The 11,467-nt window shown below is 40.1% G+C and overlaps 1 protein-coding gene across 2 annotated transcripts in view; it reads left to right on the top strand.

Annotated features, from left to right (window-relative positions):
• The first annotated feature begins 7,008 nt into the window (after nt 1-7,008).
• The window catches only part of RAMP3 (receptor activity modifying protein 3), a 104,599-nt gene continuing 100,140 nt past the window's right edge, over nt 7,009-11,467 (top strand). The window contains exons 1-2 of one of the 2 annotated variants that reach the window (XM_089776498.1): nt 7,021-7,062; nt 7,462-7,510. The gene's annotated coding sequence lies outside the window, so the exon portion shown is untranslated. Of the gene's footprint in view, nt 7,063-7,461; nt 7,511-11,467 lie in introns of both variants that reach the window. The other variant, XM_089776500.1, reaches the window with a different exon arrangement.

The raw sequence follows: 11,467 nt of genomic DNA, 5'->3' as shown, positions 1-11,467 counted from the left end.
GTCAATTAATCCAGGCCAGCCTTGGCCATGCTCTAGGTCTTTTTATTGCAGCCACATGCTCAATGACTGCAGTGTGAGCATGGCTTTCCTCCCAAGCCTCCTCAGATAACAGAGAACAGAAGATGGCTTTCAGCTAACTCTGACTTCACACTCTTCGCTCATTAGCTTTTCCCACCTAGTACGTAGTCTCTGCCTAGTCCTTGTACTCCTGTGAATCTATAAGTTTAACAACAGTTTCTCTGGCTTTTTACTTCAGAAGCAGTGATGTAATGTTAACTAGCAGATAGTCTGTCACCACTGAAGTGCCCCACTCCCTCCAAAACCCTGTCCCGCACTTGCTCCCTTCTGCTCCTTTTCTCTGTTCCTTGCCCTTATGGCTGGTGAAAAGTGCCCTGCCACTTTTAAAAGTGTGTGAGGGGGGTCATGGCCTCCTAGTCTCTTCATGGGTATGTCTACACTACCACCCTAGTTCGAACTAGGGTGGTTAATGTAGGCAACCGGAGTTGCAAATGAAGCCCGGGATTTGAATTTCCTGGGCTTCATTTGCATGTTGCCGGGCACCGCCATTTTTAAATGTCTGCTAGTTCGGACTCCATGCCCGCGGCTACATGCGGCTCGAACTAGGTAGTTCGGACTAGGCTTCCTATTCCGAACTACCGTTACTTCTCATGGAACAAGGTGTACCAGTAGTTCGGAATAGGAAGCCTAATCCGAACTACCTAGTTCGTGCTGCGTGTAGCCGCGGGCACGGAGTCCGCACTAGCGGACATTTAAAAATGGTGGCGCCCGGCAATATGCAAATGAAGCCCGGGAAATTCAAATCCCGGGCTTCATTTGCAACTCTGGTTGCCTACATTAACCACCCTAGTTCGAACTAGGGTTGTAGTGTAGACATACCCCATGAGGCTATACCTTGCTTTGAAGCTGTGATTTCCTGGAAGGCTACATCTACACTGCAACGCTATTTCAGGATACCAGAGTATCTCGAAATAGCTATCCCGTGTCTTCACAGCAACCCTGTTATTTTGGGCTCACTATTCCAACGTCCCCATAAACCTCATTCTACAGGGAGTAAGGGACATTTTGGAATAGTGCTTTTTTTCAAAATTTGGCGCTGTGTAGACAGCACCAAATGATGAAATAAGCTATTTTGAAATAGCATCGAAAGAAGAGTTACAGTGCTATGTAGACACACCCTAAGAGAGAGTCAATCCAGCTGAGGTACATGAAATGCTGTTCTGCAATTTGGGATTCCACTGCATCACTACAAAAGCATCATGTGAGGGTTGGTGACCTTGTGAATTTATATTGCAAAAAAACTACAGATTATTCCACTCTGGAACCAATGTGAGATTGTGTGCCTTAGTATCACAAGCATGAAGTGGTATGCCATTGCCCTTACAGGACAGGAATGGATTAAAGTTGTGGCTTGCATGAAACAAGAACCAATCTCCATTTTAACCCAAAATTCCTTTAAGACATTTTGATTACTTTTTTTTTAAAAAAGGACAGTTCTACTTTGTGAAATAGTGGTGAAAATGGTACTGTCAGGTTCTGTGTTTATGTTTCAATAGTTTTTAGATTAAACAACTGATTAAACAATTGCCACTGACCTGATGTGTGGATCTAGTGCCAATCACTTCTGTTTAGGACTTTTAAGTATTTCTAAGGTAGGGATTGTTTCTTACTGTAGGAACTGAAGGCAGATCTACACTACAGGACAAAGTCAGATTAAGCTATGCAACTTCAGCTATATCAATTGCGTAGCTGAAGTCGAAGTAGCTTAACTTGGCTTTTGGTGCTGTCTATATTGCAGGAAGTCAAAGAGAAAAGACTCTTTCTTCAACTTCCCTTGCTCCTCGTGAAAGCAGTGTTGCGGGGCACCCCTCTTAGCTCAAATTGAATTTGCTAATTCAAACCCTGAAGAATCAACAGTGGCAGCTTCGATATTCCTCTGTAGTGTAGACGTATCCTGAGATTCAAGCTGAGTGTTTTTATTTCTCATTAGTTGTCACCAGTAAGATATGCTAAAGGCTCAACTAAGAAAAGGGAAGTTTAAGAACTGCTTGTGAGACTGTTTAGGTGGAGAAGGGTGATAGAAGATCCTGGGATATATTGTGGACAAGTCACAGATTTTAAAAATCAGATTTTTTTGCAAAATTCTTAATGCTATCTACCCTGAATTAAAAAAGCAATGGTGAATTAAAATCATGGCAAATTGAAAACACTTACATTCCAAATTTTTACAACCAGCTAATAAGTACATTTATTGAGAATCATTAGTTGATTTAAGAAAAACAAATAACATATTTAGATGATCAACTAGGTTTGAAACAAGCCAGGGAGTTGTATAGTCCTAGATAGCAGCTACTGTGTAACTAATGCAAACACTACTCCAACTTAGTGAAAGTTGCATTCTGACTACTCTGCAATAAAAATTTGAGAAAAATGTACTAAATTACTGTGGGGCAAAATGAAATTAAAAGGACAAAAAATGAAAGCTCTAAGATTACCGAAAGTACACTCTCTGTGGACATGAAGCATCTTGCAGAATTTGTGAACGGATGCTCTTGTACGAACAATGAGGGGAAGAAGTTGTATTGTGGTTGTTTCCATTGCTAAGCCCTTAAATGTGTTTTCTAGATAAGAAGTCAATTAGCTGAAGTACTGAGGAATGTTCATTTCAGAGAAAAAAGCCACACACAATAATGAGAACAGAGCTTTTTCTTTCTTTCTTGGAACATATCACAAATTAACAACTGGAAGAAAAATCAACCATCCCTTTACAGGGAAGGACTGAATCAGCTTGCTGGGTTGATTTTTGGTGTCAAATATTTATACCATCTCTGGCATTTAGCTACATCTTAAAGTCTATATCATGACCTTTGCATAGGTGATATTTAACTCATATTTTCAAGTATTTTATGATTGAATCAGTTTTCATTACAGGTAATTTGCAAAGGAAAAATGCATAGCATAGATTTTAAAAAGCTATAAAATGTTGATTTTTAAAAAAAAGTGTGCACAATGTTTACTTTAGAAATACTTTTCTATGTTGAATATTTTAAAGATTATGAAGAAGTAGTAACATTGACTTTCTGGCTTTGAAGGAAGTTAAACATAATTTAGAGGACTAGGAGTTAGTGCTCAGAGCTCTTTAAAACTTTTTTGTTCACACTTACATGACTAAAACGCTTTGCAGAAAAGTACTCTTTTTTAAAGATTAAAAGTTTCCTTGCCCCTGTAATCAGGACTATGCTTAGGCAAAGCACTCAAGTAACTCAGCTGCCTTGGGTGATAACAGGGCCTGGTGAGGCTGGTGGAATCTCAAAGCAGTGTGACAGAGGCCTGCCCAGCATGGGGGTTAGAGCCCATAGCAGTTTCTATGCTCTCAGACTGCACCTGAGGGTGACAACCTGTCACACTTGGTCATGCTTCTGTGGAGCACAGTTCATTGGTGACCTTTCCCAGAAGACAACTCCCTAGTGACAGCCTGTACAGTAGCTGTCGTGAGCGGTTTGATTTTCTCCATGTCATTGTGCAGACCTCATGGCAGTGCAAAAGGAATGGGACCCAACAAGGTAAGGATTTTCATACAGAAAGGGTATATGTGCAGTTTGCTGAGAGGATGGTGGGAAACTGCACCTTAGTGGCTACACATCTGGTACTGTACATTCATGTTCTCTTGTGTCTGTGGTGGGATTCCTTGAGTGCAACCTGGACTGTGGGAATGTCCTCCATCCCACCAACCTGGGATGCCTCTCACACTGTGGCGCTGTTGGCAAGCTACAAACCTACGGCAGATATTACACTTACACAGACTGACAGGCAGGGATCCATGCAACTGAGTTACATGAAAGCTTCTCCCAGTCATTCATGAGCTAACAATAAAGTGGAGCCAGCCAATTCTCCCCAGCCTTGCACCCCAGAATTGTACCTTCTTGCCCAGGCCAGAAGCCTGGCTAGCATAAGTACATTACTCAATTTTCTCCTCCCTTGATGTGGAGTTGATATACACCAGTCTTTGTAAACTGAGCTAAGATTTCCCAGGCACCTCAACCAAAATACATTACTTGAGGTAAAATATGAAACAGATTTATTAACAAAAGAAAGATAGATGTTAAGTGATTGCAAGTAGTAAGGGTAGAGATCAAAGTTGGTTACTTAAGAAATAAAATAAATTCTACAAATTTAACAGGCTTAGAATCAAGTAGCATCTCGCCTGGACAGATGACATTGTTCCTCAGTACACAGGGCAGGACTCTCTGTCAGTCCGGGATCACCAGTCCAAAGTCTTTGTCTTCTCAATATTTCTTCCAGGTGTTAAGTTGTGAGGGAAGTGAGGCCAAGTTATGATGTCATTTCCCCTTCTATTATAGTTTTATCCAACTTGCTGGAAAAATCTTTTGCTGTGAAAGCGGCCAAGCAGTCTATATTGTATACATACTCTGTAAGAGATGGTCATTGGGAAAGTGAATACCCTTTCCGTGGGCCATCCGCACAACTTGCTACTTCATTGTTGTACCTGAAAGGCTGGTTGTGAGTGGTCCCAACGTATTTCAGTAAGACACACACATCAAAACTTCATAACTTCCTATCCAATGATAGCATAGTGATCCAACAGGGTATATTAGTGTTCAGCAGATCAAGACTTTTAAAATGATACCTCACAAGGCATACTTCATACAAAACATATCATAATTATACCACAGTGGCAACTATAATTGGGGGGGAGGGACGGCTCAGTGGCTTGAGCATTGGCCTGCTAAACCCAGAATTGTGAGTTCAATCCTTGTGGAGGGGATTTGGGGCAAAAATTCATCAGGGGTGGTACTTGGTCCTACTGTGAAGGCAGGGGACTGGACTGGACTCAAGGTCCCTTCCAGTTCTAGGAGATAGGCAATCTCCATTATTAAAAAATATGAAGGTTCTAGGGTGCCACTTTGAGGTACAAAGTACCAATTTCTCTATACTGAGACTCACAATCTTGCTGCTATGTGTTCTGCTTTCTGTGTCCTACCTGTCCTGTTAGATTTAATAGACAATTATAACATATGTGTTCTCCATGGGGATATTTATGGACTGTAATCAAGTCACTCATTTACCTTCTCTTTGTTAAACTAAATAGATTGATCTCTTTTTTAGTCTATGAATATAAAACATGCTTTCTAATCCTTTAATCATTCTTGTGCTCTCTTCTGAATCCTCTTCAGTTTATCAACATCTTTTTTGAATTATGGACACCAGAAATGGATGCGCTATTCTAGCAACAGTCGCACCAGTAATTGTGACAGACTGCTGGCTAAGCCAGAGCTCTGCCACTACAGCCTGGCTGAAAATGCAATGCAACCAGTTGAACAAGCCCAGGCCTGATGGGCTAATGGATGCAGCTGTGGGCCTTACTAGCCAGAGGGCTAGATAAGGCAGCCAGAGGGGAAGTGGAGGGGGAGGAACCAGCATATGGCTGAATGTGTGCATGCCTCAGCCACAAGGAGAAGGTAGCTGAGTTAGCTGGTGGGAAAACCAAGCTCTGTAAATAGAAGGTGTTGGGAAGTTGGCATAAGCAATAAAAGGTTTCCAGTTGATTTGTGCCCCAAGAAGAGGTCCCAGGGCAAGCAGCCTGGGCAAGGACCTTATCACATAATATAAAATCACTATTCCTGCCTGAGAGTCCTCTGTTTATGCACCCAAGGGTTACATTAGCCCTTTGGGACCACAGCATTGCACTGGGAGCTCATGTTCAGCTGATTATCCACGAGGACCCTCAAATCTTTTTCTGAGTCACCACTTCCCAGGATAGTGTCACCGATCCTGTAAGGATGGCCTGCATTCTTTGTTCCCAGATGTATACAGTCACATTTAAAAAGTGTATTATTTAGTTCCACCCAGCTTTCCAAGTGATGCAGATCACTCTGCCTTCATGACTTGTCCTCCTCTTGATTTACCAATTTCTCAATTTTGGTATTATCTGCCAACTTTCTCAGATGTTATGTTTTCTTCCAGATTAGTGATAAAAATGTTAAATAGCATAGGTCAAGAGCCAATCCCTGCAGGACCCCACTAGAAACACACCTGTTAGATGATGATTCCTCATGAACAATTACATGTTGATATCTATCAGTTAGTGAGGTTTTAATCCATTTAATGTGTGCCATGTTAATTTTAAACCATTCCAGATTTTTAGTCAAATGTCATGCTGTACTGAATCAAATGCCCTACAAAAGTGTATTACATCTACACTACTAACTTTAGCTATCAAACTGTAATTTTATCAAAAAAGATATCAAGTTAGACAGGATTTGTTTTCCATAAATCCATGTTGACTAGCATGAAGTATGTTGCTCTCCCTTAATTCTTTGTGAATTGCATCTCGTGTCAGTTGCTCCATTATCTTTCCTAGGATTGATGTCAACCTGACAGGCCTACAATTACTGGGTCATTCCATTTAAATATTGGCATGGCCCTAGCTTTCTTTGAGTCTCTTGGTACTTCTGCAGTGTTCCAAGAGTTATTGAAAATTACATTAATGGCCCTGTGGCATTTTTTATTTCTGTGGGGTAAGTGGCTGTTCTCCATTGATGGGGGACAAGACAGCTCCCCAGTCACATGGCTGAATCATTAGGCCTGGTTTCGCACTGTCTGCAGCACTTTGCGTCTTTGGTACTAGGGCAGCCCTGAGCTATACTTTTTACTGCTGGTTGACATGCGCAGGTGAACAGCATGAAGAAAAAAGTAGTAAGAGTCATTTGAGCATTTCCTTATGCTATCCTGTGGACTTTTGTCTCTAAGCCTGTCATGTCAATGACCTTTTGCATTCAGTTCACAACTTAATTGTTTTAAAAATGAAACATGAAAGCTCTATCTTTAAACTGTTTGCACAGCAGAGGGAGCTGAAAGTTAAAGAATATATTCATTCTGTGCTAGTCTGAAAAAATTCAGGACGTGGGTGGAATAATGCATGAGGCTTTTTCATTTTCACCCTAGGAGATGATGGACATTTATTTCAAAATGTGAAGTGAAGTGAGTCAGAGGATGTTGTAAAGCCTAGGGTGCTAATACAGGGTAAGTTATATAAGAGAGCAGTGTTGAGTAAACATAGTACTTGATTGTATTACTTTCAACTAATATTGAAATATCTTTTACCTTTGTGTAATCATATTCACAAGTATTCACTTAAAGGGACAATTTATATCAGAGGTTTTGGTATGTAGTGAGAGTTCTATTACATGCAAAAGCGTTTGTAAAATATCTTGTGAATGGTTCAAAGTGTCTTTTTGTGTGTGTTTTTTTAAGTGTTGGCTTTTTAAATCTTGGTCTCACAGAGTCAACTGTTTGTGCATGTTTTATACATGTAGGTTAGTCATGTTTTTGAAAGTGGGGTAATTTTGGGGGTTTTTTGGCTGCTCAAACAGAGTCTGAAATTTCAGAAACATAAGAAGTTTCATTTGTAATTATAATTAGACTTTCCCTGGATGAAGAGGAAGATGACTTGATCTACATAAAAATTCAGGTCATATTTTGTATCCATTTAGAGGTCATACCCAGACCTCTAATCTTCTCTGTTTGGCTTTCCATTTGGGCCTAATCTTGCAGGATTTAGGATTGGACCAAGTACTTACTACACAATTAAATTCTGTGAGACATTGCCTCCCTACTAGCATGGTGTTCTACTTTCCAGTTGTGACTTTTAAATTCTTGTAATTTATTGGGCTTAATTTCATTTCAGACAGTCCAGGTTTGTTACTTAATAGGCAGTAACCTGTTGCATTTATAGCCATTGGACTACAGCCAATAAAACAATGAATATCTAAGAGGGAAACAGAGTAATCAGTACAACACCTCCTTAGCCTACACTTGTCTATTATTCATATCCTTCCTCTATTTTTAGAAATCTCAAGAGACTCTGATAAAGATAGCTCTGGTGAATTGGAGGGTTTGGGGTTTTTTTTTTTTGCACTACTGAAGTTAAAACAGTGGCCTATCTTATCTAATTGAGCTATTTAACGTTTCTACTAATTTGTAGGGTAGTTTACTTCCTTTCCATGTAAAGTTGGTTAGTTGTAATGCTTATGAATTTAAGTTGGTATGTCACCCTAGGGACCAGAACACAACAAATAAGATTTACTAGAGTGTCTACTGCTATGATATGGACTTGTCACACCCTTGATATACCAATGTATATTTATAGTGTAGACCTGGTATGAAAAAAATGGAAAAAAATCAGTATGAAAAAAATCCACATTCCTGAACTCCGTAGCAATGCTGACCAAACTCCTAGGCTATGTCTACTCTTGCACTTGATCAACAAAACATTTGTCTTTCATGGGTGCTTAACCCCCTGCCATCCTCCACGAATGACAAAGTTTTGTGGTGGCAAGTGAGCACTTATTTGTCTCTGCTGCACAAGCCAAAACTGCCTCATTGGTGGGTTGAAGTATTTTGTCTGCAAATGTGTCAACAACAACGTTCACTTTGCTGACTTTTAGCAACAGGGCAGTGTCAACATAGTCTTGTCACTAAAATTTGCATAGCGAAGACATGCCTCCAGTGAGGATGTAGCTAGATTAATGTTAACTGTGCTCAGAGAGGTCTACCCACACCACGGGAGGGAAAAAGCCTCTCAGTGGGCCAGATCCAGCTCGTGAAGCAGTTCCAGGTCCTGCCCCCTAGCGCATTGCCTGATAGCCGGAGATGAGTGAGTCCTTTTACCTGCTTCTAGTTAAAGGGCTCGCACCTTCCCCCTGGTGGGCAACATGTTACCTGGTAGCTGCGAGGAAGGTGCGAGCTCTTTAAATAGAAGCATTTGAAAGGGTTTGCATGTTCTGGCTCCCTGGCAACGCACTAGAGGCACCAGAGCTGTGAGCCCTTTAATTAGAAGCAGTTAAAAGAGTTCCCAGCGCCATGCTAGCCCAATGACTGGAAGCCAGGGACTTGCAAGACTTTCAACTGCTTCTATTTAAAGAACTCGCACCTTCCCCGCAGCTGTCTTGCAACAAGCCCTTTAAATAGAAGCAGTTGAAAGGGCTCAAGCATCCCTGGCTCCCAGGCAACATGCTAGCAGCGAGGCCGGGAGCAGTGAGCCCTTTAAATAGCAGGAATTACTATTGATGATGCCTGGGAACCACAGGGGAGGCCCAAGCCCTTTCAGCTCATGATATTTAAAGGCCCACCCCTTCTGCATGAGGCTCCACCCTTTCCATGTGAGGCCTTGCCCCTTAGGAGGAGGCCTGTGAGAACTTCAAAAATGTTCGAAGTGGCCCTCATTAAAAAATTATTGCCTACCCCATACCTTCACCAACAGAAGGACAGCTAATACACAAGTTTTTCAAACAAGAAAACATAAAAAGGAATTTTCTATTTGATTTCTATAGCGCTAATGAATAACATTGGGGAAAATCACTTTCGATCATTGTCTACACAGAAGCTGAAATGTTTAGACCTTTGTATAATATATTGTAAATGGATTTTATTCTTGCTTAAAGATGTCAGGGAAATCTTGTGGCAAATGCTGGGGAAGTTGAGATGGTTTTCATTGGTTTGAGTAAAGAAGTGTAAATTGTGCACAAATTGTTGTTGCCTTGAGGAGGTAAAGATTTAGTGATAAAAAAGAGGATTATTTGTTACCACAGAATCACAACTGTGTGAATGTAATAGCTAGCTGAAATCACTTTAATGTAGACATGCATCTTTTTTTCCTATTTGCACTGCACATTGTGTTTCCAAATCACTTTATTTGCACTGGTAATGCCCTTATGTTTACATAGTTCCGTGTCTTTCTTCCCTTTTTTAATGGAAGATTCTCATCAAAGCAGCTTTATCCTGCTTAGTTCACAGCCCGAGAATGTGTTTTTCATGTATCCAAGAAGGCTAATTTGTCCATTTTCATATAAGTAAATACAGGAACTGATAGCAAAATCACAGAACAAGATGGTTTAGTAAGATCTTAGGAAAGTAGAATTATTCAGAAGCAAGAATGGTGTTACTATCAAATTGGAAGTTAGAAATCTTGAGTTCATATTGAATTTGGGTTGGCTTTATTTTTCATTCTAGGTTGTCATGTAGTGTTACTGTGTACTGTGTTTCATCACAGAGCCAGATGCATTACAGAAGCCAATGAAATGATCCTTTTATATTCCTTACCAATGGTATCAAGATGGTCTGATGACTGAATTGTTTTAAGGTCTTTTGGATAAAAGCTACTGTGTAATTACAGAATATTTTTATTGTTAACACATTTTCCCTCATGCTTCCTCAATTTTCCTTGGTGACTTATTCCCTTTTATTCTAACAGATGTCAATCATTTGCGGAAACAGTTTGCAAATTTCTCACTGGCATTCCAAAAAGCTTTCTGGTAGCCTATTATAACAGGTCTTAATGCACTTTCTGTTTAAAAAGTCCAAGAACTACAGCACATGTGATAGTAAAGAGTTTATTCACTATCTTAAAAAATTATGAATGAATTTTAGATTTATTTGTTTGAAGATGAAATAGAATTCAATGTATTTCATTAGGCTATCATTTTGAAAATTAAAACATGATTTGATTTCTATGTCAGAGCCACGGTTGGTGGTTGCTGTTGTTGTTGTTTTTAAAGTTTCTGTCTGATGTACAAAAGGAAGAATAACTGTACAACTTGCAGAAAGGATCATGGTGCTTATAACACATACAAAAGAAAAAAATGTAGGATGTTTCTTGCTGCAGGAGTAAAAACCAGTGAGAAATAACTACAAATCTTAGCTGATATGCTCTAGATCTAAGGTGCACTGTAAATACCCTCTTCACTGCATATATCTTAAAATAATGTAGATCAGCAAAGACTTGTAATAATTAGTATTTCTAGTATACTGGTCAGTTATAGTTCTCAAAACTCTTCATGGTGTTGGATGCTGTTCCCATTACAGACTTGAGAAAAGCAAGGCACAGGGAAGAAAAGTAATTTGTTCAAAGCTTTACAGTGATCTGTGACGAGTAAGAGATACAATTCTGTCTGATGAGCTGTCCCATATTCTATGCTGCCATGGTCCATCACTCACTTAACTACATTAGAATGCTTGGGAGCACACATTTTCCTTGGACAGCGCTTGACTCTGGAATTCACTCCCTCACCCGGTAAAACAAAAGTTGCATGTGTTGACTTTCAGGAATGTTGCTGGACTCCTCTCTTTGCCTAGAATCTCTAGACTCTTCCTCTGAGGTGATCTGAAGAGGAGTAGATGAGGAAGGGGTTAGAGGGGCTGTTTTTAGAGTCCTTGCAATCACTAGTGGTTGACCTTTTGTGTGAAAGGATTAATGCATCTATTTGGTTTGAAAGATTATTTTTGCATGTGCCTAAAAGTTACAATGGGCTCATTTTTATACGCTGGAAAATCTTAATATACTGCAACACTTTCCCCTCTTGTTTGAGCAATCAAGCTAAGACCTGACTAGCCTCCCAAGTTACTTTTTTTTTACTACTGGAAGGCCTGC

Source organism: Pelodiscus sinensis, chromosome 2, assembly GCF_052426305.1.
Source record: "Pelodiscus sinensis isolate ZL-2025 chromosome 2, ASM5242630v1, whole genome shotgun sequence".
Taxonomy (NCBI): domain Eukaryota; kingdom Metazoa; phylum Chordata; order Testudines; family Trionychidae; genus Pelodiscus; species Pelodiscus sinensis.
The sequence above is the reverse complement of the archived record's forward strand: the minus strand, read 5'-3'. Positions and strand labels throughout refer to the sequence as shown.